This window comes from Pan paniscus, chromosome 10 (assembly GCF_029289425.2).
Source record: "Pan paniscus chromosome 10, NHGRI_mPanPan1-v2.0_pri, whole genome shotgun sequence".
In the NCBI taxonomy this organism is placed as follows: Eukaryota; Metazoa; Chordata; class Mammalia; order Primates; family Hominidae; genus Pan; species Pan paniscus.
The window spans coordinates 81,831,933-81,857,272 of NC_073259.2; the positions used below are offsets into that span (position 1 = coordinate 81,831,933).

A 25,340-nucleotide genomic window follows, 5' to 3' on the forward strand; every position below is an offset into this window, starting at 1 on the left:
GTTGGAAGGGCATGATTGTGTTTTGGAATTTGAGGACATGAGATTGGGAGGGTCCAAGGATGGAATGATATGGTTTGGCTCTGTATCCTCACCCAAATCTTGCCTTGAATTGTAATAATACCCAGTGTCAAAGGTGGGACCAGGTGGAGGTAATTTGGAGGCAGATTCTCCCATGCTGTTCTCTATGGTGAGTGAGTTCTCATGAGATCTGATGGTTTTATAAGGGAATTCCACCTTTGCTTGGCACTCATTATCTCCTGCCACCCTGTGAAGAGTTGCCTTCAACCAAAATTGTAAGTTTCCTGAGGCCTCCCCAGCTATGTGGAACTGAGTTAACTAAACCTCTTTTTTTTATAAATTACCCTGTCTAGGGTATTTCTTCATAGCAGCATGAGAACAGACTAATACATAAGCAGAGACAAAAAGGACATATTCTTTATAATTTTTTTTAGTAAACGCTTTTTTTAAACTAAAGAGTTAAAAAAGACACATAATAATTGTACAATTTATGGTGTATACAGTAATGATTCAATACATATACATAATGTATAGTGATATAATGCATATTGATCAGATCAGGGTAACTAAAATATCTGTTATCTTAAACATTTCATTTTTTTGTGTTAGACATATTCAATATTTTCTTTCTAGCTGTTTATGACCATAAAACTCATCCTACCATGTTATTAAACACTATAACTTATTTCTCCTATCTAGCTGTAATTTTGTATCCTTTAACAAGTATCTCCCTATGCTGCCCTTCCCCTGACTCTTCTCAGCTTCTAGTAACCTCTGTCTACTTTCTACTTCTATGAGATTAATATTTTTTAGTTTTCACATATGTGTGAAAAGATAAGGTGTTTAACTTTCTGTTCATGGCTTAGTTCACATAACATAACGTTCTCCAGTTCCAAGTTCCATCTGTGTTGTTACAAATGACAGGATTTTATTCTTCCTTTTGGTTGAATAGTATTACCTGGTATATATATAGTATTACATGATTATATATATATAGTATTACATGGTTATATATATAGTATTACATGGTTATATATATATATATATTGTATTACATGGTAATATATATATACTACCATGTATATATTACGAGATACATATATATGTGTGTGTGTGTGTGTGTGTACATCATGTTTTCTTTATCCATTAATCAGGTTGTTGCACACCTAGGTTGATTCCATATTATTGGCTATTGCAAATAGTGCTGCAATAAACATGCAGGTACAGAAGTCGCATCAATATAATAATTTATTTTCCTTAGGATATATACCCAGTAGTGGAATTGCTGAATCATATGGTAGCTTTATTTGTAGTTTTTGAGGAACCTCTATGCTAGTCACCATAGTGGCTACCATAGTTAACATTACCTCCAACAATGTATAAGTGCTCCCTATTCCCTATTCTTACCAACATTTGTACTTTTTGTCTTTTTTATAGTAGCCATCCTAACTTGAGAGAGATGATATTTGATTGCAGTTTTGATTTGCATTTCCCCAGTGATTAGTGACGTTGAGCATTTTTTTATATAGTTGTTGGTCATTTGTATATCTTCTTTTGAGAAAGATCTGTTCAGATCATTTGCCTAATTTTTAATTGAGTTGATTGTTTTTTGTTGTCATTGAGATGTTTGAGTTCCTTGTATATTCTGGATATTAATTCCCTCTCAGATGAATGTTTGAAAATATTTTTCTCCCATTCTGTAGGTTGTCTCTGCCCTTTATAGGTTGTCTCTGCACTCTGTTGACTGTTATCTTTCCTGGGCAGAAGCTTTGGAGTTTGATACAATTATATTTGCTAATCTTTGCTTTTTTGCCTCTGCTTTTGAGGTCTTATTCATAAAATACTTTTTCAAACCAATGTCCTAAGGATTTGCTCTGTTTGCTTCTAGTTGTTTTATATTTGTGTGTCTTACAGTTAGTTCTTTGATTCATTTTCAGTTGATTTTTGTATAGGGAGAGAGATAGAGGTCTAGTTTTATTCTTCTGCATAAGTATATCCAGTTTTTTTATAGCACCATTTATTGAAGACACTGTCTTTTATCCAATGAGTGTTCTTGGTATCATTGTCAGAAATCAATTGGCTATAGATATTTGGATTAGTTTCTGGATATTTTATTCTGTTCCATTGGCCTATGTGTTTATTTTTATGCCATTACCATGCTGTTTTGATAATGGCATACAAATAAACTAAATAAATGCTTTTACAAAACGTTAGCCAAAACAATATGTAGTATACTTTGAAGTCTGGTAGTGTAATGCCTTCAGCTTGGTTCATTTTTCTCAGAATTGCTTTGGCTATTTGAGGACTTTTGTGGTTCCATATTGAGGAATGTCATTGCTATTTTTATAGAAACTATTGAACCTACAGATTGCTTTGAATAGTAAGGTCATTTTAATAATATTAATTTCAACCCATGAACATGAAATAATATTCATCTGTTTGTATCCTTTTCAATTATTTCCATCAGTGTAATGTAGTTCATCTGGTAGAGATCTTTCAATCCCTTTATTAAATTTATTACTAGGTATTTTTATCCTTGTACCAAGTGTAAGTAGGAATGCTTTCTTCATTTCTTTTCCAGCTAATTCATTGTTGTTGTTTAGAAATGCTACTGAATTTTGCATGTTGATTTTGTGTCCAAATTTTGTAACAAATTTCACTGAATTTGTCATTATTTCTATGAAATTTTTGTAGTCTTTAGACTCTATCTCTCCCATCATCTACAAACAGGGACAATTTGACTTTCTTCTTTCCTATTTGGATGCCTTTTCTTTCTTTCTTTTGGCTAATGCTCTTAGTAGGAATTTCAGTACTTCGTTGAATAAGAGTGGAGAGAGTGGGAATCCTTGCCTTATTCTAGTTCTTAAATGAGATACTTTCAGCTTTTACCCATTCAGAATGATATTTGCACTAGATTTCCATATATGGCCTTTATTGTATTGAGGTACGTTCCTAAGTTATTGAGAGCTTTTATTATGAAAGAATGTTGAATTTTATCACACGCTTTTTCTGTCTATTGAGATTATTATATGGGTTTTTCTCCTCCATTTTTTGATGTGATGTATGATACTTATTGATATGTGTTTGTGTTGAAACATTCTTGAATTCCTGGGATAAAACCCACTTGTTCATGAAGCATTATCCTTGTATGTGCTTTTGGACAAAGTTTGTTAGTATGTAATTGATTTTTGCATCTATGTTCATCAGAAATATTGGCGTGTAATTTTCTTTTTCAGTTGTATCCTTGTTTGGTTTTGATATCAGGGTTATCCTAGTCATGTGTATTGAGTTAGGAAGAAGTCCCTCTGCTTCAGTTTTTTGACATAGTTTGAGAATAATTGGTAACAATTATTCTTTAAATGTTTGGCAGAATTTAGCAGTGAAGACATCAGTCTCATTACCAGTTACTGGTCTGTTCAGGTTTTTCTATTTCTTCTTGGTTCAATATTGGTAAGTTTTATCTTTCCAGGAATTTATCCATTTCCTCTAGGTTTTAAAAATATATTGGCATATAGTTGTTCATTTTAGTAATATATAATGTTCTTCTTTGTCTCTTTTTACCAATTTTGACTTGAAGTCTGTTTTGTCTGATAGAAGTGTGGATACTCCTGATCATTGTTGGTTCCTGTTTTCATGAAATATATTTATCTATTCCTTCACTTTTAGTGTATGTGTGTCTTTATAGATGAGATGAGTTGCTTATAGCCAGTATATAGTTGGGTCTTATTTTAATCTATTTGGACAGTCTATAAATTTTAAATAGAAAATTTAACCTTCGTATATTCAAGATTATTATTGATAGATGAGGACTTATGACTGTCATTAATCATTTTTTGGTTGTTTTGATCCTTTTTTGCTACTTTATCTTTTGTTATTTGTTTTTGAAGTTGGGTGGTTTTCTGTAGTAATAAGCTCAATTTCTTTCTCTTTCTCCCTAGTGCATCAGCTCTAACAGTGAGTTTTATAGTTTTAAATGTTTTCATGATGGAAGTTATTGTGTTTTCACTTTCTGATGTAGGACTCCCTTGAGCATAACTTGGAAGCCTGTTCTAGTGGGAATCAATTCCCTTAGTGCTTTTTTTGCCTGTGAATGGTATTATTTCTGTTTCATTTCTGAAAGATAACTTTGCTGAGTATAATATTCTTGGCTGACAGTATTTTTTTTTAATTTTTCTTTCAGTACTTTGTATATCATCCCATTTTTCACCTGGCATGTAAGGTTTTTGCTGAGAAATCTGCTGTTAATATAATGGGGATTTCTTTATATGTGACTTGATGCTTTCCTCTTGCTGCTTTTAAAATTCTGTTTTTGTCTTTGACTTTTGACAACCTGACTATAATGTGCCTTGGAAAGGAATTGTTTTGTTGAATCTATTGGGAGTTCTTTGTGCTTCCTGGACAAAGATGCCCATCTCCCTCATAAAACTTGGAAACTACTCAGTTATTATAATTATTATTATTATTATTATTTGAGATGGAATTGTTGCTCTGTTGCCCAGGCTGGAGCAAAATGGCATGATGTTGGCTAACTGCAGCCTCCACCTCCTGGGTTCAAGTGATTCTCCTGCCTCAACCTCGTGAATAGCAGGGATTACAGGCAACAGCCACCATACCTGGTTAATTTTTGTATTTTTAGTAGAGACAAGGTTTCACCATGATGGCTAGGCTGGTCTCAAACTCTTGACCTCAGGTGATCCACCCACCTCGGCTACCCAAAGTGCAGGGATTATAAGCATGAGCCACTATGCCCAGACAGTTATTATTTTATTAAATATTTTCTATACCTTTTCCCTTCTCTTCTCTTGTAGAATGTCCATAATACAAATATATGTTTAATGGTGTCCCACAATTTTCGTAGCTTTCTTCATTTATTTTGTTTTTCCTTTATTTTTTCTTTTTAAATTTTTATCTGTCTGTTTTATTTCAAAAGACCTGTCTTCAAGTCCAGGTATTCTTTCTTCTGCTTGGTATCATAGGTTGTTGAAGCCTGTTATTATAATTTTCTAGGGTGTTGAAAGAGGTAGATCAACCCCTTTCTGTACCTTAAAGTCATAACAATGAGAGGAGAAAAGAAATAGAAAATTTAGTACTAGCAATAACTTTAGGGCAGTGAAGAAGGGAAGAAAGCAGATTGTGGGCTTGTCTTAACAGAAGATGATGAAGGTAATGAGTATAAATGGGATTTGGTGGTTAACCTTTACTCTGAAAAGCCTCACAAGGCCACTGAAATTGTATCTAGTTCATTTTATTATTTTGTTGAATCTTGTTCTATAACCTCTAGTGTTGACCTGTCACAAAATAGTATATTTTAAAATTTAAAAAATAATAAAAATGAAAAGATTATGTCAGCATTTTTATGCTCACTTCTCTGAAATAGAAGTTGAAAATGTGTAAAATGGTCACACTTTATGTAAACAAGCACCAATTCAATCAGCATGAAAAAAACAAGCTGCTGTGTTTGATGATAAAGAGGAAAGATCTCCACTTGATTTTTTCCTTTTATATAACCTGTTATTAATATGTTTAAAGACACTTTTTTGGTTTTCTCTAAGCCTAACTCTATAATTATAAAAGAAGTAAGAATGGAGACAATGAAAAACCAAGTTCATTTTTTTTTTCTATTAAAAAGTTTCATCTAACTGAACAGGCATACCCTCATAACCACCAAAGCTGTAGCAGAAATGCTTAAAACTTAGGATCTCAAATCAAATTTCCCAGGCTTGACACCTATTTTTGACACTTCTCTGATGTATAATATGTAACAGGTTACTTAATCATTCTGTTCAAATTTTCTTCTCTGAAAACTTAGATAATAATATCTGCCTCGAGAGGTTAAGCAAATGACTAGAAAGGAAGTGAATAGGACAGTCTCATGCACATAACAATGAATAAAAGTTAGCTAGTCTAATTTGCTATCCTCACAATTTTATTATACATGTCTGCTACCTCTGGTATGTTGAAAAGTGTAATGACTTTTGTGTCTTGGTTTTTTTTTTTTTCAAATTGGACTAACACGATGCTGAATTGAATAATATCATCTATCACATTCTTCAATTTGTAACTTTTATCTGCATTGGTCATTTTATACATTTTATCTTTGTGTGTTTTTGGCCCATTCATCCTTACTTCATAATTTCATTACTCTTGAGAAGACCTACTTTTTATTCTATAATACTTTAACATATGTATTTAAATCCATTCAATTAGCTCTCATTGATCATTAAAAGTATACAAATTTAAAATTCATTGTAGAAATATTTTAAAATTCAGTAGGTTGCATGTCTTATTGTGATTCTTGATAAGTCCTATATATTCACTGTACAATTAATTTAACTGGAGCATTTCTTTGCTTTCCCAAAGATTATTTTTGACTACTATTTAATTCTCTCTTTTCTCTCCATCTGGGTTTTACTCTTTCTTTTTAAATTAGGGTTGTCTCTTAAATTTCTGTTAAAAATATATTCCTTTCTTTCAGTATCTTTATATAATTAATTTCTTCCCTTGACTTGATTCTTTTCTTAATCCTTTCTTCTTTTGGATTGTTCTGTTATTGATTTACTAGCTTCTTGGCTTCAAAGTTTAGCTCATACAGATCTTGTTTTCTGAAAAAACATGTAAAACTATACATTCTTAACAAAACACCACTTTAGGTACATTTGATATATTTTTATAGAGGTTTTTTATTGCCATTTGACTCTAAGAATTTTATAATTTCTCTTTTAATTCTTTTTCAAGAACCAGAATCAAAGAATCCTCCCCTAAACTCCTGAGGCATCATCTACATAGCATCTTTTCTTTAGAAAACTGGATCCCATCTCCAAGGAACCCCTATCTACTCTAGTTTTTAATAGTTACAACTTCTTTCCTTATTTTTCTCCAGTCTTTGGGGCGCTAGTTGCTTTCTGTAATTTCTGTCTCGTATTCATAGAGCTGATATTACTTAATCACATACGTAAACTTCAATTGTGTGGGTTGCAGAATTACAATATAAGTTGAATTCCAAACCTTGCCAATTCTCTCATGTGAAACTCAGGGGTAATTAATTGGGAGGAATTATGACCTTGAGACATAGAATGATAACATTTGTGTGGACTAAAATGAAGCTGAGAATGTTGAAAACTTTAGTTGCACTGAGCCTTCTTTGTAAGCAGAAGCAACTTGTTCTCTCTCAAGTCTGAGGAGGCAAATGTCCCTTGCTTAAAAACTCCATAATATCCTCATCTGGTGACAAAGGTCTTGTGAGGTCATGCTTACTATCCTCAAAAACAGCAAACAAACCCCAACACACTGTTGTTGCCTCCAAGTATATAACTTTGGTTATATCTTAACGTACTCCAGGAGAAGTAAAATATACATGGGAGGAAACAGCTTTCACTTCAAAAAAACTGTAAAGTTTTGCTAATTTATAATTTTATTTATTATTTTAGCAGAAACCTAAGAAATATGCATGCAAATGGATTCTAAGTTTCTCAATATAAAGATAACAGAGTACCTCAGAGGACCAGGACAAATTTATACACAAAAGTGAGTTTAACTTTCATGCTGGATTTAGTGTGTTTAACTTAGCTTAAAGTAGCTTTCATATATTACTCTTTGATTGACAAAAATTTGGACTAAATGGTGGTCAGTGTGTTCAATGATTTGCAATGACAAAATTGTTCTTGTCTAAAGCAAAATAAAGAATCCAAAGTACTAGGGACATATGAATGTTAGATCAGCTTTATAATGTGTTACCAGTACCCATTCCTCAAAGGTATTTTAAAAAGAAACTTTATTCAGCAAGATATTGAGAGATACATTGTAGAGGGCAGTGCTAGTTTCCCCAAAAATATCTGTGATAGATGTCTTCCATACGTGATGTAATTGAGACAGGTTCTCTGGTTTCAAAGGAAATCATGGGATCCTGGTGTAGCAGATGCCAAGAGGCATGATGCAAGTACTAGAGACACGGTAGGCCCATTTACTAAAGAGGATGATAGAGATAATGTGTAATCAGAATGTTCTGATCTTCAGGGATAACTGGCAATGGCTTGCTGAGTAATGTGTACCTAGGATAAAACTGTTTAACAGCCTATTACAATGTTACTTGATCTAGATACTAGGAATATCTCCAGACCTGGTGACCAGAAAACTGACTAAAATTAGAAAAATGAAGTTAAATATTTTCACCATTGAGTTCAAATTTTAGTCAAATGTTAGGTTTCCAGACCTCAGCCAATTTACAAACTTGGTACACCGGCATTGAACTGAATTCCTTAGGACTTAAAAGACCACTTTGTTCCACTAGCTAAAGGAGACGATTATGCTTGTCAAGTGACAAATATAATTTTTGTCTCAAGTTCATATTGCAGAGCCCAGGTATTTCTGTGGACTTGTTCAGCATTGATAAAACCCATAAAAATTGCTCTCTGATATGTGGCTACAGGGTGTTTTTGTTAGGAAGGGCAAATGGAAGCTCTTTCTCTAGGAGTATAGTAAACCTGAAACAATAAAACATTAACACACCCTTGGCAGTGGTGGGGGAGAGATGAGTGCCTCTATCAAAGACTTTGAAGATACAGCACTGTGGACATCATCTCCCTATTACAGTCCCTGTTTGGTCTTTGGAGCAGGCTGAGGGATCTTCGTAATTGACTGTGGATTATATTAAATATAATCAGGAGGTTAGTTAACCTCATTAAGTTTAGCATCTTTCCTGAAACATTCAAGACAGTTCCTGACACCTGGCAAGCAACTATTGACTTGACAACTCTATCTTCTTTATACCAATTTTCAAGGATAATGAGAAGTTCTTTGTTTTTGCCTAGTAGGGATAAAACAACACATTCAAAACTTTGTCTTAGGGATATAGCAACTATCTTTCTTTCTTCCCTAATATATTCCTCAAATACCTTATTGTTTTCATATAACAGAACTCACACTGAGCCCTAAATGAATGACATTAAATTAATTTTGAATCTGATGACAAGAAAATAACAAGTACTTAAGTTAGCTTTATAAGACTCAGGTAAGCTAAGAGTTTGGATAAAATGCCCAGAGAATCTCGGGAGCCTGCTATATTGAAGGGGAGAGAGGTATACATCAATGATGTAAGCATGTCTGTACATTCTCTCCAAGGTAAAGAAGAAGCTACTTTAAAGTTGGGAGAGGATTAGGACAAATACCTAATGTATACTGGGCTTAAAACCTAGATGGTGGGTTGATAAGTGCAGCAAACCACCATGGCACATGCATACCTATGTAACAAACTTGCACATTCAGCACATGTATCCCAGGACTTAAAGTAAAATAAAAAAAGAAGTTACTTTACTGTTTACTGTCCACCACTAAAAGAGAGACATGAAACTCCTAGGATATTTGGTATTGTAATGACAGCATATACTACATATGAGTGCACTATGCTAACTCACTAACTGAGAAAACCATAAAGCTGCTGGTTTTGTGTAGGTACCAGATGCAGATCAAGGGAATCTCTGCAGGTATCTCAGACTACAGTCTGATTCTACTGCTTGGGCTTTTACAAGCCGGAGGATTTGATGTTAAAATTCTCTATGATAGTGCCGCACCAAGTATTATTCATAACCTCTCACAGTCTCAATAGTAAGATAGGAACATGCAACATTAGGTAAATAACCACATCACTAAGAGCATTGTTTAATATATATGTTTCTCAATTAAGCAGCAAATTGGTTTATAGTTTAGTACAAACAGCAGTTTGAGTTGTGCTCATTGATAAAGATGTTTATGAAGCCTCTGGAGAGCCTCCATAGAGGAATCACAGTTCAGACATCTAAGATTCTAGTATGAATCCATTCATTCCTCTGGAGATAATTATTTCACTTTTGGAAAATAGCTTCTGGCTACTTAGAGACCGTGGTAGAGAGAGAATGTCATGGGGCCTCCAATGACCATACCACGTGTGTTGCCCCTCATGAATTGGGTATCCCTCTCCCTTCAAACCATAATGTTAGGCATATGTAGCATCTATATTTTTTCAAGTGTACACAGTGGTTAAGAGACTGAGCTGAAGCCGGTCTGAACACAAATAAGTTACATGAGTAACTAGATTATGTTCCTTTTTCATCTGCTATTATTACATTTCATTCTCTCCCTCAATTCATACTTACAGTCTGATAGGAAGATCATTATGACTGCTAGTTTTCAGATGGATCCACATGATACCAACTGGAAGTGTACTTCTGCAGCAGTACAATTCCATTAAGAAGTATTTTTGAAAGAAAGAGATGAAAGAACTCTTTCTACTAAACATATCTTCAAACAGTGCATTTTATTGCCCAATTTGTTATTTGAGAGATGACTAGAAATGTGAATATACATTGATTTATGAACACCAGCTAATGGGTTTCCTACATGGCTAGAGGTTTGAAACCAGCAGGGTTGGAAATTTAGTGTCAAAATGGTCATGGGAAGAGATATGTGGAAGAACCTCTCAGAATAGAAATAAAAGGGATAGATATTTACATTTTGGATCCAGAGTGCCCACCAAAAGCCATCCATTGCAGACTAGACTTTCACTGATTAGATAGACAATATGATACATTCTGTGTATATCAGTTAATCATCTTACTCCTGGACATCTTAGTGCTTGCTCTGTAGTCTTATATACAAAATGTTAATAATGACACAGATGGAGGTTATGCATGGGCTCAAGAACATAGGTTTCCTTTTAAAAAGGCTCCATAGTCTCATTCTGAGCTCCTGATATGGCTTCATTCTCTGAAGGAACTAGGCTTCCACTCACTGGCACACTGATTACATTGGAATCCTTCCACAATGGAAGAAGCAATAATTTGTTCTCATTGGAATAAATAGTTTTTGAGTATGGATTTAATTTTACAGCTCATATTTCTCCTTCTAGTACTACCATCTGTAGAGTTAGAATGCCTTATTTACCATTATGGTATTCTTTGTAACATTGTTTCTGGTCAAATAATTCATTTCATAGCAAAATAAAATATACAATGGACTCATTCCATGAAATTCACTGATACAATATTTCTTACAGAGCAGCTCATCTTGAAGAATTTTAGAATCATACTCTGAATAATCAACTATGATATCATGTAGGAGACAATATTCAGATTGGATGGAATCCTATCCTTCAAGAAAGGGCATCATACTTTTATTTGAATCAGTGTTCAACATATAGGGATATTTCTTTCATAGTGAGACTATCAACTCTGGAAACCAAGGCATGCTAGTGGGAATACTTTTGTTATTCTAAAGCTAATAATCCACTCAAACGATTCTTCCTTAAGATTTAAAAAATTTTAAGCTATGTGGGTTTGAAGATTTTAGTTTTCAAAGGAAATATGATTTTGCCTATGGATATACAATGATTACATTTAATTGGAAGTTTAAACTGCCTCCTGGACATGGTAGATGCCCCATGACATTTAACAAACACATAGGGAGGTTAGGCCACTGGCTGGGATAACTGCTTCTAACTATCAAAAGAATACTGGGCTTGCTGCTACAAAGTGGGAAAGAGATAAACAAGGTTTGAAATTCATGTTTTTTTTTTGGCATCTCTTACTACTTCTATATCAAGTATTGAAAGTGGGATAAAAACTTAAGATGACTCAGTATTCAACATAATAAAAATGAAGACATAAATCACTCCATTAAGACCCAGAACAGGTGAAGTTTGGACTGAGGTCATGAATAATAGAGGAAGAAAAAGGTAAATATAAACTATGACTTTGTGACATGTTACAGAAATGAGAATTTCAACTGCTATAAATTTTTTTTGCTTGTTATATATTTAATGGTATGTATTTACTTTCTCTCCTTTCTTCTCCTCCTCTAAATAAGTATATTTATCTTTACATTATGGATTATTACTAAATTTTCAGGAAAATTATTTTAAAAACTCACGTTCCATTATGTTTATTTTGGATAGATAATGATATCCCTACCACAATAGAATAAGATAACGAAAGGTAGAAGTAGGTGGTAAAATTTGGATGCTGAGATACTGAGTTTAAATACTAGCTTTTTTTTTTTTTGTAAAGACAGGATCTCACTGTGTGACCCAGGCTAGTCTCAGACTCATGGGCTCAAAAGATCCCCCACCTTGGCCTCCCAAAATGTTATGATTACAGGCAGGAGCAACTGCATCTAGCCAGATGAGAATATTAAGGTTACTTAACTTCCCTAAAGATACATATTTTTTTCCTTTGTGTTTCACTTAGAAAAGTTTCTTCCTTTTTCTTGTTTTTGAGACAGGGTCTCACTCTGTCATGCAGGCTGGAGTGCAGTGGCACGATCATGACTCACTGCAGCCTCAACCTCTTCAAGCTCAGGTGATCCTCCTGCCTTACCCTCCAGAGCAGCTGGGACTGCTGGTGCATACCTCCACGTCCCACTATTTTTTGTACTTTTTATAGAGTCAGGGTCCTGCTATGTTGCCCAGGCTGGTCTCAAACTCCTGGGCTCAAGCCATCTTCCTGCCTTGGCCTCCCAAAGTACTGGAATTATAGGCATCTACAGGCATGAGCTACTGCACCTGGCTTAGTTTGTAAAGTTTCTATTAACCTATCTTCAAGCTTTCTGGTTCCTTCTCAACTGTGTTAAGTTTACTGATGAACCTGTCAAAAGCATTTTTCTTTGCCGTTGCTGTTTTTGGTTTACAAAATTTTCCTTAGTTATCTTAGCTTCCATCTTTCTGCTTATATTATCTTAATAATATTGCATTCTGTCTACTTTTTTATTAGAATATTAGAATATAAACCATAATTATTTTTAATTCCATGTCTGATAATTACAACCTATGTGTCATATGTAAATCTGGTTCTGATGATTGCTTTGTCTCCTCAGACTGTGTTTTTTCTTGCCTTTTTACATCTTTTACAATTTTTTGGGGGGTGAAAGTTGTATTGGTAGTAGGAACTGGGTAATAGATCTATAGTGTGAGGGTTTATGTTAATCTGGTTAGGAGTTGGGGATGCATCTAACGTTTATTATAGTTATATGTAACAAATATTTCAAGTTCCTCTAGTGTCCTTATTTTTGTCTCCCTTCTTGGTTTTGGGCTTTGCTTTGTACTGCTTCTCTGAGAGCGTCTGTGTCTTACAGCCATTTCCTCTGTAATCTACTGCTATTACGCAGTGTTGTTACCCACGACAGGTTCCTGAGTTCCTGAGTTCTCAATGCAATAGAAATTGACATGAGGCCAAAACAGTTTTCATTGGAGTTTATGCCCAGGCATAAGGGAGGAAGCACATGAAAGAGGATAATCCCTTGACTGACTTTCCAAAAAGAGCTTGTAGAGCTTTTTTATTAGGCAAAGTCTGGGAATTGACATCAAGAGTATGGTATGCAAACTGGGCTGGGCAGCCTGGCTGGGCTATGAGGGGTAGGGTATGCAGAGCTGCATTATCTGGTTTCAATGCTTATCTTGAGTAATGGGCCGTCTGGTGGTCTGACGGGGGCAACAAGGCTGTAAATGAATTGTGTAGCATTCCTTCTTGAGGTGGGGGACTCCACAACCTTGGTTATCTCCTAAATTCCAGTTCCCGGAATTCTTTAAGTAAAAGGATTATTAGCAGTGGGGTAGTGGAGTGGGTTTTGTGATCAGTGGAAATTTATGAAAAAATGCTGTTGTGGGGGACGTGAGTACATCTCTACTCTGTCTCAGCATGGTGCTAAAGTATGGGAAGGAGAGTTCTATAATCTTCTGATTACATCAAGTCTCTTATAGGCCTGCGTCTCAAGAGTGTGGCTTTTGCGAGTATTTCTGTTTTTTGTTTTCTAAAGGGATCTCTCTCTCTCTTTTTTTTTTCCTTCACATTCTCTCCGTCCTTAGTTGCAGTATTCCCAGTCTAGTTATTTAAATCCATCTTTCATGTTGACTATGGATTTTTATTTTCCCCCTTGGGTGAGACAGGAAGACCGTGGCAGGCTACAGTGAGACAATGTTCCCTTACTCTAGCTGGGATAAGGTTTCAGTACTGTCCACTAGTGACATCTTTTTCCCTAGAGACTAGGCTTTTGTTAGGGAGAAGGATCTATGAGGGTTTCATAGTGATTACTCTTTTCCTCCCACTGTTACAGCCACAAGGAGTATCATTTTTGAATTATGGACATGAAAACCTTGTGAAGTTCCTGGAGGAAAGTTAATAAGAATGTGGGTCCCCACTATGATTATTGCCAGAGTATTTGCTTAATCCCATGCTAGTCCCCACTCACCCTCTAAGAACTAGTCAATATTACTAATTAAGTAATCTTACTCTTCCTACCATCTTATGGTATTCAGCAGCTTCTACTTTAAGTAAGCAAATCATGGACCTTTCATCTCTCTGGATGTGTCTGTCTCTCCAGATTTTATGGTAGCCATTTGCTTTGTGACCTCAGTTCTCTGATGGGTTCAAAAAAAGTTATTGACATTTTATTTGTCCAGCTTTTTTTGTTTTGAAGACAGGAGTAATGACTTCCAAATTCTTTATATGTTAGATCTGAAACCAGTACTATTATCTTTTTAAAAAAGAACTAAAAATACATATTGCAAAAGATTTAGTATTAATTGTGAGAATGAGTATTAATTGGTTTTATAAGCTATTAAATATTACAAAAATGTTAGATACTCTTATCAGATTTAACTTAAAATGTTTTTACAATTAGAAACCTTTCTTTCCTCTTCATAATCAAAGTGAGTGGATTAAGTAATATTTTTGGTTCTTTCTAACATGAGAAATGACTTTTTTTCTTAACCTTTTTAGTCAATATCTTGCTTTTAAATATCCATCAGAAACTGTGACCATTCTTGGTTCACTTTTTCATGCTTGTGTTGAAACTACTAGAAACAACACTTTGGAATTGTAAAAATCAATAAGCCTTTTGATCTAACTCCTTCTAATGTCACTTTCCCATCTGGAGTTTTAGGTACCTTTATGATTCTTCTGACTAAAAATATTTCTTTTATATGTATACTTTTTGTTTTTTTGCTTCTATTACTTGAGGGAACAATTGATCCTCATCAACTTGCCAACATTTCCTTTTATTTGGTTGGCAGGATGCCTGCTCTTGTTCTAGAACTCTCAAAATATTTCTCAGCTTTATAGAAATAGAATAGATTTATGCTACTTGCAGTAAGCTCGAACACAGAATTGTGAATTGTGGTCATAAAACTAGTGAGAAAGATAAAATAGTGCTAATTAGCATGGAAAAGTAGAGAATCAATGGAACTCAGACCCAGGATACTGGCTGTGTATTATTGCGTAAGGTAGTGTACCTGTCTGAAACTCTATTTCCCAACACCAAAAAAAGTGTGTTCACATTGTAAGTTTTATATGGTTATTTAACAAGCATATGTTGAAAACCAACTCTTTGCCAGACACCATTCTAGATGCTGAGAACAGGGATGAACAACAAAGTCAAGTTTGTTGCAGTCATGGAGATTATTTCTAGAGTGAGGTTAACAACACATAAGAAACAAATGAAGACTCAAGGAATTATCAGATGGTGATGAGTATTCTACAAAGGATTAAAGTAAGGGGATTTGATAGACTTCGTAGATGCTACTTTAGATCAGGTACTTAAGGAAGAAATCAAATCTAAATGACCAGGAATTAACCATGCAAAGTTAGAAGAAATTGCAGGCAGGAATAAAATTGGCAAAATTTGGATCCATAGAGAAGACTATCTTTCCTAGAGGATAGTAAGTAAGAAGTAAAAACATTATAAATTGAAAAATAGAGAAGACTGTGATCTGATATTATACGTATTTGTAAGCTACGTAAGGAGCTTAGATTGTATTGCAAATATATTCAGAAACCACTGACAATGAATTGAAATTGGAATTTTCTTCCAATTCCAGTACTACTTATTTAAATAGCCCTCATCTTCATTCTTTGAAAATGTGGAAGTTAATATATACTTGAAGATTACAATCTTAAGTAATTTGCAAATGAGATAATGGATTTGAAGGTATTTGTAGTTGTGTAAAAATTTATATTTATGTATTCTTGTGTAAAAGTCATATAATTTTTTATACTTATTTTATATATGAGAAAAACCTAGCTCTTGATTTTTAAATTATGTGTCATTAATTATTAAATCAGGCAATGTCAAAGATAGTATCTGAACCTAGGTTTTCAGACACTAAGAACTCAGCTCTTTTTATCAACTACATATTTTATCTGTGTAAAATGTGAATCATAGGGACCCAAATATATCTTCATTTGAAAAGCTGATGTTTCTTTCAACTTCTTCCCATTTTTTTATGGATTGACTCAACTCTCAAAATTGTTTGCTTTGCAGACATTTTTCTTTATTTTTGATTTTGTTATAAAACATATCTGGTTTTTTTCTTCTAGGTTTTCTTTTTTTTTCCAGCTAGAGTCATTTTATACAGCCCTGCTCTCTGAGCTTTATATTTTGTATCTTTTCTCAAGTCCACAAGTAATCATGTTTTCCCTTACATGTAAATCATTTATTTATTTTGTTTATTTAATAATTTTATTTTTCTTTTCACTTTCTAAGTAATCCATGATAACTGCTAAGGTCTGATTATCTGTGCTCCTCCTGAATTCATATGTTAAAATTTTTGACCCTGAAGTGATAATATGACTTTAGGAGGTGGGGCCTTTGAAAGTTGATTTAGTCATGAGGGTACAGTCCCAGTGAATAGGATTAGCACCCTCATAAAAGAGGCCTGAGAGAGACAAATTGCTTAGTCCAGGATGTGAGGACACGGTTAGATGGTGCCATCTATGAACCAGGACACTGGCTCTCATCAAACAACGAATTTTCTGGTGCCTTAATTTTGAACTTCTCAGCCTCCAGAAGAATGAGAAATTCATTTCTGTTGCTTAAATGCTACCGAGTTTATGGTATATTTTTATAGCAGCCCAGATAGACTAAGATAATAACTTACAAAAATTTTGAAACTTTATATTAAAATATTATTTTCCTTTTTATTTTTTATTTCACAAAATAAATAACTGATAATTTCCACTAAATTTGTTTTCATTCCTTATTCCTTGTGAAAACTTCACACAAGTTAATTGATTTAATTCATTAAATATTTATGATTGGTTACCAGGTTTCAAACACTTGCTAGGTATTGTAAAAATAATGCAAAACAGAACACAACTGATCTTCAAATGATGGATTTCCCTACGGTTAGAGTTTTCAAGTGACTTTTGCTTATTAATTGCACCCTGGAGCAGAGCTATGGCTATGGCATGGTGACTTGAATTTTGCCTTCAACACTAGGGAGAGAAACGTTTTAAACCTCTGATTGTGTGTCTCTAGCCACAGTTGCTAGCTACTCCTAGGTCCTGGTTGACCCTTTTAGTAGCCTTTGTAGCTGGACTGAGATTAAAACCTCAGGTGAAAAGCAGGAAGAAAAATGATTGGGGCACTTAGTGTATGCCTCCTCTCTTCATAATGCTACAGATTTAAGGATGAATAAGGCTATTTTTTGTGATTTAAAATAACAAATCTTCCTATTTTCTTACTACATGTAAAAATAATGTTCTTTATTTAAAAATTCTATACCTTCCTCAGACAGCCAAAATCTGTATACTAAAAGAAGCCCAGTACATTTTGCTCATCAATAGCTAAGAAACAGAACAAGGACAGAATTCTGTTTTGCGAGCAAAAGCCTAATCTTTTTTTCACTATTTTGACTACAATTTTTTTTTAAATCCCATTATACTATCTAACTTCTAGACACAAGTATCATAATGATAACACTCTAAAAGCATGGATACTTTATTTTGTAATCTGTTTCAGACTTCTTAAATGATACATTGGAAAGAACGTTGATTTGGCAGTGATCTCACTAAATAATTTGTATGCAATAGTAGCAGCAGCATGACTATAAGAATCACCCTGACATTTATTAAGTGAAGTTTTATTGGTAACATAGATACGTATTTGTCACTAAGTATAAAACTGTTAGTTTACACATAGACAATTTATAAAATATTGTATTCCAAAGTTTGTTTTGTTTTGTTTTAATCAGTTATGGAGAAAATATGATACAGTAAAGAAAGCAAAAGGGAGGACATGGTTAGAATGTAAAGAAGAGTAGTAAATTCCAGGAACTTTTCAAATATAATTGAGTAATTTAGGAAAAGATATTTTACATTTTGATCCATTAACTCTTGATTTGTAAAATGATAAAAATATGCACGTTATACAATGTTCCCCTGAGGATCAAATTGGATAATACAGATAACTATATTGGGCTGTTGTATTAGCCCATTTTCACACTGCTATAAAGATACTACCTGAGACTAGGTAATTTACAAACAAAAAATGGTTTAATTGACTCACAGTTCCACATGGCTTGGGAGGCTTCAAGAAATTTACAATCATGATACAAGGTGAAGGGGAAACAAGGTACATCTTACATGGTGGCAGGAGAGAGAGAGCAAAAGGGAAAGTACCACTTTTAAACCATCAGATCTCATGAGAACTAGCTCACTATCCCAAAAACAGCAAGGGGGAAGTTTGCCCCATGATTCAATCACCTCCCACCAGGCCCCTCCTTCAACACATGAGGATTACAATTTGACGTTAAATTTCGATGGGGACACAGAGCCAAATCATGTCATCCATCCCCTGGCCCCTCCTAAATCACATGTTCTTCTCACATTTCAAAACACAATCATGCCTTCACCAACAATCCCCCAAAGTCTTACCTCATTTAAGAATTTACTTAAAAATTCAAGTCCGAAGTCTCATCTAATACAAGGCAAGTCCCTTCCACCTAAGAGTCTATAAAATAAAAAAAACAAATTAGTTACTTCAAAAATACAGTGGGGATACATGCATTCAGTAAATGTTCCTGATCCAAATGACAGAAATTGGCCAAAATAAAGAGGCTACAGGCCCCATGCGAGCCTGAAATCCAGCAGAGCAGTAATTAAATCTTAAGCTCCAAAATGATCTCTTTTGACTGCATGTCTGACATCCAGGGCACAATGATGCAAGGGATTGGCTCCCAAGGCCTTGAGCAGCTCCACCCCTGTGGTTCTGCAGGGTACAGCCCATACAGCTGCTTTCATGAGCTGGCATCGAGTGTCTGTGACTTTCCCAGGTACATGGTACAAGCTGTTGGTGGATCTACCATTCTGGGATCCGGAGGATGGTGGCCCTCTTCTCATAGCTCCACTAGGCAGTGCTTCAGTGAGGAATCTGTGTTGGGGCTCCAACCCCACATTTCCCCTCTTGCCCTCGTAGTGGTTCTCCATGAGGGCTCCACTCCTACAGCTGACTTCTGTTTGGATATCCAGGCATTTCTATACGTCCTCTGAAATCTAGGTGGAGGTTCCCAAAGCTCAACTTTTGTCTTCTGCATACCCACAGGGCCAACACCATGTGGAAGCTGCCAAAGCTTGGGGGTTGCACCCTGTGAAGCCATGGCCTGAGTTGCACTTTGTCTCACAAAACCATTTTTCCCTTCTAGGCCTTGAGGCTTGTGATAGGAGGAACTGCCACAAAGATCTCTGACAAGTCCTGGAGACATTTTTCCCATTGTCTTGGCAATTAATATTCAGTTCCTCATTACTAATGTAAACTTCCGCAGCAGGCTTAGATTTTTTTTTTCCCCAGAAAATGGGTTTTTCTTTTCTACTGAATGGTCAGGCTACAAATTTTGCAAACATTTATGCTCTGCTTCCCTTTTAAACATAAGTTCTAATTTCAAATCTTCTCTTTGTGAACACGTGACTGTACACTTTCCGAAAAATCCAGGTCACCTCTTGAATGCTTTGCTGCTTAGAAATTTCTCCTGCCACATACCCTAAATCATCTCTCTAAAATTCAAAGTTCCACTGATCTCTAGGGCGGGGCAAAATCCTGCCAGTCTCTTTGCTAAAGCATAGCAAGTATAGCCTTTGCTCCAGTTCTCAATAAGTTTGTCATCTTCATTTGAGACCACCACAGCCTGGACTTCATTGTCCATATTACTATCAGTATTTTGGCCAAACCCATTAAACAAGTCTCTAGGAAGCTCCAAACTTTCCCACATCTTCCTGTCTTCTGAGCACTCCAAACTGTTCCAGCCTCTGCCTGTTACCCAGTACGAAAGTTGCTTCCACAGTTTTAGGTTATTTTTACATCAGTACCCCACCCTACTGGTACCAGTTCTTTGTATTAGTTCCTTTTCACACTGCTATAAAGATACCACCTGAGACTGGGTAACCTATTAAAAAAATAGCTTTAATTTGCTTACAGTTCTGAATGACTGGGGAAGCCTCAAGAAACTTACAGTCATGATGAAAGGTGAAGGGGAAAAAAGGCACATCTTACTTGGTGGCAGGAGAGAGAGAGAGTGCAGGGAGAGGTGCCCGTTTTAAACCATCATATCTCATGAGATCTCCCTGGCTATCATGAGAACAGTGTGGAGGAAACCTCTCCCATGATCCAATCACTTCCCACCAGGTCCCTCCCTCAGCACATGGGGATACACTGCAAGATGAGATCAGGTGGGGACACAAAGCCAAATCATATTAGTTGTTCTTGCGATGCGATAAAGAAATACTTGAGACTGGGTAACTTATTTTTTAAAAAGGTGTAATTGGCTCATGGTTCTGCAGGCTGTACAGGAAGTATGACTCTGGCATCTGCTCAGCTTCTAGAGAGACCTCAGGAAATTTACAATCAGGCTGGGCACGGTGGCTCATGCCTGTAATCCCAGCACTTTGGGAGGCCGAGGCAGGCGGATCACGAGGTCAGGAGATCGAGACCATCCTGGCTAACATGGTGAAACCCTGTCTCTACTAAAAATACAAAAAAAATTAGCTGGGTGTGGTGGCGGGTGCCTGTAGTCCCAGCTAACTCGGGAGGCTGAGGCAGGAGAATGGCATGAACCTAGGAGGCGGAGCTTGCAGTGAGCCAAGATCGTGCCACCGCACTCCAATCTGGGCGACAGAGCAAGACTCTGTCTCAAAAAAAAAAAAAAAAAGGAAATTTACAATCATCACAGAAGATGAAGGGGGAGCAGGCATATCACATAGTGAAAGCAGGAACAAAAGGGTGAGGCAGAAGGTAACACAGACTTTTAAATGACCTGAGAACTCACTCACCATTGCAAGAACAGTACCAAAGGGGATGAAGCTAAACCATTAATGAGAAAAACACCTCCATAATCCAATCACCTCCCACCACTCCCCATCTCCAACATTGGAGATTATATTTCAATATCAGATTTTGGCAGGTATACACATCCAAATTTTATCAATAACTATACAATGCATGTGAAAATGTTTTACACACTTAAAAACCTCTACTAAAAAAGCATCATTTGTTATTTCTTAGAACTCTAATAATAACTTAGAGTTTTACTAGTGATTGACAGACATATTGTGTGATGGATAAAACTGTTGGCTCAAAGTTTTACTCTTTGATGTAGTCTTGTCTTTTAAGCTGCTTTTGGTTAATGATATGTTGGCAGAAGTAACAGAGTGCTGATTTCAAGTCTGGCTTTAAAGAAACATCACAGATTTTCACTTTTTCTCTTCCACCACTGTTATCATCATAAGAAGATCAGGCTATAACTTGCCTGCTGGCCTAAGGAAAGTTAGAGAATTAAACATAACGTCTAGGTTTTTGAGCAATAGGCTAGCCAGTGGCTTTATTTATAGAAATGGGTAAAATTCAGAAATGTTTGCATTTGATAAGAAAGTGTTTTGGACACGTTAAATTTCAGATGCCTATCAGGCACCCAAGTGAAGACATCAAACAAGAATTTACATATCTGGCTTGCAAGCTCATTGGAAATGTTTAGAATAGAAATGCAAATTTTGCACTCATCTATTTTTAGACATATTAAAAGTACAGGACTTGATTAGATCTAGAGAGTGAATGTGAGTGAAAACAAGATCTTTGACTAAGCCCTGTGGTACTCTTAATCTTTAGAATTTAAGCAAAGAAAGAGGAGCCAATGAAAGAGACTAAGGAAGGATGGCAATTTAATGTAAGGCTAAGATAATGGTGTCCCTGAAGATAAACTCAAAAAGTGTTTCAGGAGAATAGGAGAAAATGAGCACATATGCAAAATCAAATTAAGAACTTAGCTGGTTAGGAGAGTTGATGACTGAACTAATTATTCATTTTGGTAAAATTAAATTTCTTAGTGATGTTGCCTAGAATTGTTTCAGTGGGTTGAAGATGTCAATTATTTTTAGAAATTTTACTGAAAAAAGGAGCAGAGAAGGGGTTAAAAAGGTCAAAATGTTTTTTAAAATGTTAAAGAGAATATGTAATACATGTCTGTATGTTCTTGAAAGTGATCCAAGTAAAAGGAAAAATGCATTAATGCAAACAGAAAAGATAATTCTAGAAACAATGTTATTATTATTATTATTAGAAGAGATGAGATTCCATTATACAGGTAAAATTTGGTGGTTTGCTTAGAGAGGAGCAAGAATAGCTATTCTACTTTAATAAGAATAAAAGCAGAACATGTGAGTATAAATTTAGATTGATTGGTAGCCTCGCTCCCTGTAAATGGCCCCATGTATATGTGCCATTGCAAAAGCATATCGGCTGTCTGTATATACTGTCAGCTTTTTCCCCACCCCTAAGGTAAGAGCTTGGGTGAGCGCTATCAGTTCGGCCTTCTGGGCCGAGGTCCCCGGGGGCAGGGGTTCCGCCCAGATTACCTCAGTCTCTGAAGTTACTGCCGCCCCAGCGTACCTCTGGCCTTGATGCATGAAGCTGCTCCCATCAGTGAACCAGACGAGGTCGGCGTCAGGAAGTGGGCGGTCCTGCAGGTCTTCTCGAACTCCGTGCACCTGAGCTAGTATCTCGGTGCAGTCATGGAGTGGGGCGTCCAGGTCCGGGTTGGGCAGCAGCGAGGCAGGGTTTAAGGTCGTTGGGGGCAGGAAAATTATCCTGAGAGGATTTAGTAGTAGTCCTTGGTAGTGGGTGAGCCGGGCGTCACTCATCTATCGATTAGGTGGCTGTTTGAGTACACCTTCGATGGCATGTGGAGTAACGACCCACAATTCTTGCCCCATGACAAGTTTATCAGCATCTTGCACCATCAGAGCCGTGGCCGCAATCATTCGGAGACAAGGGGGCCACCCGGCAGCTACTGGGTCTAACTTCTTTGACAGGTAGGCAACTGGCCTCCGCCAGGGGCCTAAGTTCTGAGTTATTACCGCCTTGGCGACACCCTTATTTTCATCCACGTATAAGTGGAAGGGCTTGGTAACATCAGGTAGTCCTAGTGCAGGCGCGGAGAGTAGGGTGGTTTTAATCTGTAGGAAGGCCAACTCGGCTTCGTCTGTCCAATTAAATGGTTGTTGCCCCCGTGTTGCCTGATACAAGGGTTTAGCCAGTTCTGCGAACCCAGGTATCCATAGTCGGCAAAATCCTGCCGACCCCAGGAACTCTCTCACTTGTTGTTGGCAGTCGGTTGACCGTCGTCCCCTGGGACCAGCTTTCTAGCTTCTATCTGTATTCTCTCTCGCTCTTCCGTGGTGAACAAAATTCGGAGGAGCTGCTGACAATCATCCCAAGTGGGCTGGTGGGTGAACATGACACTATCTAGTAAAGCCAGTAAATCCTTGGGGTTGTCTGAAAACCGAGCACTCTGAGTTTTCCAGTTATACAGATCACTGGTGGAGAATGGCCAGTACTGGAGCCTGGGGATTCCTGTGTCATCCGGGGGTCCTATTTCCCGAAGGGGTAAAGCCACCGTGGAGTCAGGCGGCTGAGGGGGGCTGGTCCGCGAAGTGCGCCCTCGCGTCCTCCCCGCCGGCCCTTCAAAGTTACTTTCCCTTTCAGCGGGCCCGTGAGTGCCGGCCGCCTCCCGTCCGCCTGCTCCCTCCCGCAGCTCAGCCAGTGGGGCTGGGGCCTGGGGCCCGGAGGGGTACGGAGGGGGTTCTGTGAACAGTAGGTCCCCGCTGTCAGGTAAAACCGGATGGGGGGGGCAGTTGGTTGCTTGGATTTTAGTGGTCGAGCAACTAGTGCCTTACAGGGTTCAGAGGCCAATTGGAAAGGGGACAGCCAAGGAGGCGGGTTCTCAACAAGGTCCTGCCATATGAGGATATATGGGATATGATCTAAGTGGCCCGCACGCCCAGGTAGGAAAATCTTGGACTTTACCCTAGTGATGACAGCAAGTCGGAAGGTCCCTTCGGGCGGCCACCCCACATCAAAGGCAGGCCATTCGGAGCGACACAGAGTAATTAGCTTTCCTTTCCTGATTTCTATACCAAGATCATGGCCCCTTGCTCTAACTTCTTTGAAATTACTCGTAAGGAGAGATAGAGGAGTGCTCTGGGTATTACCCATCCTGTAATAATTTGTAGTCTCTTCCTGTAAAGGAATGTGGGTTTGAATCCCTGTAAAGGAAATCTGATCTGACTTACTTATTAATGATATCTAATCGCAGGCGCACTTTGGCAGCCCTGGTCAGAGGCAGCTGCTGCCCGCCAAACCGGGGCAGTTCAGATCGCAAGTGCGCACCGGAAGCCCGGGTCAGAGTCAGCTGCCTGGATCGCGGTTGCGCTGGGGCAGCCCAGATTAGAGACAGCTGCTGCCCGCCCAACCGGGCAGCTCAGATACGGCTGCTGCCCGCCAAACCGGGGCAGTTCAGATCGCAACCGCGCACCGGAAGCCCGGGTCAGAGTCCCGCCCAACCAGGCAGCTCAGATACGGCTGCTGCCCGCCAAACCAGGGCAGTTCAGATCGCAAGCGCGCACCGGAAGCCCGGGTCAGAGTCCTGCCCAACCAGGCAGCTCAGATACGGCTGCTGCCCGCCAAACCGGGGCAGTTCAGATCGCAAGCGCGCACCGGAAGCCCGGGTCAGAGTCAGCTGCCTGGATCGCGGTTGCGCTGGGGCAGCCCAGATTAGAGACAGCTGCTGCCCACCCAACCAGGCAGCTCAGATACGGCTGCTGCCCGCCAAACCGGGGCAGCTCAGATCGCAAGCGCGCACCAGAAGCCCAGGTCAGAGTCAGCTGCCTGGATCGCGGTCGCACTGGGGCAGCCCAGATTAGAGACAGCTGCTGCCCGCCCAACCAGGCAGCTCAGATACGGCTGCTGCCCGCCAAACCGGGGCAGCTCAGATCGCAATGTAGATCAGATGAGAGCCAGGAGACGTCTCCCACCGGTCTCCGCTGGCCGTCCTGTAGCACGTCCGCCAGGACTGTGCCAGCTCCAGTTTCAGACCTCGCGAGTCACAGATTCGGATTCAGAACAGACACGGACAGACAAACGGAGACGAGCCAGCTCACCTATCAGTAGATCGATCCTAGCAGATCCGTAGACCAGGGGTCAGGTGGGCTTGGGGAATCCCGGACGGGCCCCCAGATGTTATGCCCAGACCGTTTGTT

The 25,340-nt window shown here is 37.8% G+C and overlaps 1 protein-coding gene across 1 annotated transcript in view; it reads left to right on the forward strand.

Annotated features, from left to right (window-relative positions):
• Positions 1-1,820: 1,820 nt before the first annotated feature.
• LOC129393524 (ERV-BabFcenv provirus ancestral Env polyprotein-like) overlaps positions 1,821-25,340 on the forward strand; it is a 29,695-nt gene continuing 6,175 nt past the window's right edge. Inside the window, exons 1-2 of the mRNA XM_055095913.2 lie at positions 1,821-7,542; positions 11,591-11,722. The gene's annotated coding sequence lies outside the window, so the exon portion shown is untranslated. The remainder of the gene's footprint in view (positions 7,543-11,590; positions 11,723-25,340) is intronic.